General features: G+C 41.0%; 1 long non-coding RNA gene across 1 annotated transcript; it reads right to left on the bottom strand.

Moving 5' to 3' along the window:
- On the bottom strand, positions 2,180–3,385 carry LOC108635593. Its single transcript, XR_001917866.1, has 2 exons — positions 3,252–3,385; positions 2,180–2,706 (listed from the first exon to the last, which is right to left on the bottom strand). It is a non-coding gene; the product is annotated as an uncharacterized LOC108635593 (long non-coding RNA).

The raw sequence follows: 3,766 nt of genomic DNA, 5'->3' as shown, positions 1-3,766 counted from the left end.
GATCTGATTTTATTTTTAGGGGTGTTGACTTTGTACTCCTGGATAGGTAGTGCACTAATATTTTTGACACACTTCCCTCTCCAATTTTGTCTTGAAGAAAAACAAGAAAAAGAAAAACAAAAAATAAAATTTTTTGATTTTAGGAGAACTTGATCAACACATTCAGAAAGTTCATGAAGCTTTGCTGTATGAAGTGGGTAATCACAGACTGATCTCTTTATTTTCAAGAAACATGAAGTTAAGAAAAAGAACACTATGACCTCCTCAAAGACCCAAATTTTCTTATTAAATTGCATCCCATACCGTCTCCACCTAGAAGTGACCACAGTCATGACTCCTAATATTCACTTTCTTGGTTTTTCCTTTATGGTTTTCAACCATCGGTATAGGAATATCTCTAAAAATTATAGTTAAGTTACTAAGCTTTTGCACTATATAAATGGAATTATACTGTATACCAGTGGTTTTGTCTCTCATCTTTCTGTTGACACTATGTAGCTTTGGTTTATCCACTAGTGAATTTTAGTATATCATTGTATGGCTATATTTCTCTCCTTGTACTATTGGTTGACCTCAAAGTTGTTTCCTTTTTGGAGCTGTTAGGAACGCTAGGACATTTTCTTCATGTCTGTTAGTGCACATGTTCACACATTTCTCTAGGGGATGTTCCCAGAAGTATCCCATTTCTACTTTTACAGATAATGCCAAATTATTTTCCAAAGTACTTGCAACAATTCCAGACTCCTCCCAGAGGTGCAGTGTATTTGCTGCTTGTTCTGTGTCTCAATTAGTTTGTCATTTCCACACTTTTGAAGGCTTTACCCATCAGGTTTGCATGTTGAATACTCTTTTTAAAATGTTAGTTATTTTCAGAAGCTCTAAGAATAATCTTGTTGGCCATATTAAGGCATTTTCTTTGTAAAGTGACTGTTGTCGAGTTTTCTCTTCAGTGTCTGTTTATGACTGACTTTATAAGTTATTTACGTATTTTGGATACTGAGTTTTAACAACAGTTAGCCTAACACCTGGCAGCCAAGATTTTCTCCTATGTTTCCCTCCAGAAATTGTAGAGTCTCAGATCTTATGTTTTAGTGTGTGATACAATTTGTGTTAACATTTATATGATGTTAGGTAAAGGCCAAGCTTCAATTATTTCTGTCTCAGTATCCAACAGTTTGAGTACCATCTATTGACAAGGTTGTTTTTCATCTGTTGAATTACCTAGACACCCTTGTAGAAAATCAATTGACCATGGATGGTGTGGATCTAAGTCTGGATGTTCTATTATTGCGTTGATCTCTGTGTCTTTCCTTATGGGATAGCATCCTGTCTTAATTAGTGCAGCTCTATAATGCAATCCTGCGATTCATTCAGCAATTTTGATTTATCTTTAATTTACAGTTGAGAAGTGTATAGATATAAATTTTGAGGCCGTTAGGCCATCAGCATAGTATGGCTGTCAAATTATGAATAAATAATGAAAATCATTACTAAATCTTTGGACCCGCCTCTCTGACCCCCTTTAGAGGCAGTGTCTCCTTGATCACTGTCCTTTCAGTGGTTAATTTCCTCTGCCTTAGCACTTGCCATCACCTCTCATGGTACAGTGTGTACCAGATCCACTCAAAGCTCACTCATTTCTTCACTCAAGTCATTGCCCCAAAAGCCACTTTGGAAGAGCTTTTCTCCAAATTTTCTCTAACGTATACACATGCAGGACTATTAGTTGTCTTCTGCGTATGTGTGTGTGTAAAATGCCCTCAAGAATTTAGATGGATAAGGATGTTGGTCACCATTATCATGGCCCTGGCATATAAGAGATGACCTGGCATGTATGAATAATTAAGAAACTTTTGTATATATATTAATTTCTATGAGTACACTGAGTTGAATACATTCTCTCCTAATTTTCTCAGGTAAGGAAACTGAGGCTGAGAGAATTCAGTTCTTTTAAGGGTCCTACAAGGTAGAGAGATAGACACGTTTGAAACCAATGAAAGAATTCCTTGATGGATCCAATCCAAAAGACATGTTTCAGGCAAAGCTGAACTCAGTGAAGGAAAAGTCTAACTCCAAAAATCCAATGGGAGGAAAAGGAACACACGGAAGAATACTTGTAGTTGACAGGAGACATTAAAAACACAAAGTGCAAAAGAAAAACATAAGAAGAAATGTGGACTCAACTATGACACAGGCTTTATTGGAGAAGCAAAGAATAGACACACTAAGTGCCCACAGGCTAGAGATCAGAACCCGGATTACAGACAGGCACATGGCAAAGAGCAATCAGGCGGTTGCTCTTTATTCCACAGGGCAGTGTCAGCTTCAGGAAGCAAGCCATTTCTCTGTCAGCTGTCAGTCCAGGAGGGAGGTTAAGGAAGATGCAATCCATCACCATGGCCGAAGGGAGGACAATGGAAGAGCCTGGATCTTGTTTCTTGGTGCAGATGAAATCTGGTGCTGTTACTTCCACTTGGGTGGACACTTCTGCTCCCATGGTGGGCATGGTGGCCCAGGAGGGCATTTCTGCTGGCTCACTGGAGGTGGGCATGGATGGGGTGGGCAAGGCTCATGGCACTTCGGTGGGCACACTTTTGGAGGTGGATGGCAGGGCTCCTTGCACTGATGGTGATGGTGATGCTGATGCTGCTGTGGATGTGGATGTGGATGCGGATGGTGAGGCATCCTTCCTGGGTCTCAAGGAATCTGAAATACAAACAGACAGCATTGTTCATAACAGAAAGTCTTACTCTCCCATTAACAGGGAGCCCTGTTCTACCACTTTCTAAAGAAAAAATTCCTTACACAAGTGCTGTGTGAATACAAGCACACTCTGAAGAAGAATAATCAGGATGTGAAACTTGTAGCCAATCTCAAAACACATCTCTACTAATTTCTCCCATGAGGTCCTGGTTGCTGGTCTAACTGACTTGACTGTTGGCTTCCAAGGAGAAATGCAAAGGCCCAAACTCAGCGCTCAGTGGAACTGAAGGCTGCGGAAGAGGTGCACTGAAACACTGGCATCTCATCTCCCTTACTCTCCATGGTTAAGACTGTGCCATTGACTGCATTCCTCCCGTCACATTTAAGAGCACAGTTAAGAAGTCAAGAACAAGTACTGAAAACTACCCCTAAATTCTCATTATCTTCTTATTCCCAAAGAGAGCACGAATTGGTTAAAATACAGCCACTTCTACGCTAAGATTATATCCTACCACACGAGTGCTAAAAACCTCCAAAACTGTACTCACCAGAGGCTCCAAAGAAGACCTATGACTGAGTATCACGAAGATAGCAGCACGGTGGTAGAGACTCCTTTTATAAGGGCCAGGCAGCTCCACCCAGAGGGAACATCCCAGATCTGGCATGATGCACTTGTTTCCCACCCCAAATACCATGTGCTTGCGATCTCAAAAATAAATTGCCACACTCATGCTGATATCACAAAGCTCCGCTGCCCATGGACTTCCTCACCCTTCACTGAGGGAGTGCAGAGTGAGTCACTCCATACATTGTCTCAAAGCCCCAGTGCCAATGTCATGCACCAGTTAGGAAATATGAGGAATTCTTTGACAATGGCTACTGCTCCTCCATGGTTAAGATTGTGCTTCCCACATTCCCCAGCTCCCTACGCATCTGGTATGGAAAACTTACTACCCCATTCCATTTCACCTTCAGCACCCAGCTTTGTCTCCCTCAATGGTAATGACTAAGCTTTACTAAATGCACATATCTTAACCCTTACCCACAGTTTTTCTAAATTCCC

This window comes from Capra hircus, chromosome 3 (genome assembly GCF_001704415.2).
Source record: "Capra hircus breed San Clemente chromosome 3, ASM170441v1, whole genome shotgun sequence".
Taxonomy (NCBI): Eukaryota; Metazoa; Chordata; class Mammalia; order Artiodactyla; family Bovidae; genus Capra; species Capra hircus.
Note: the sequence above shows the minus strand (reverse complement) of the source record. Positions and strands in the feature narration are given on the sequence as shown.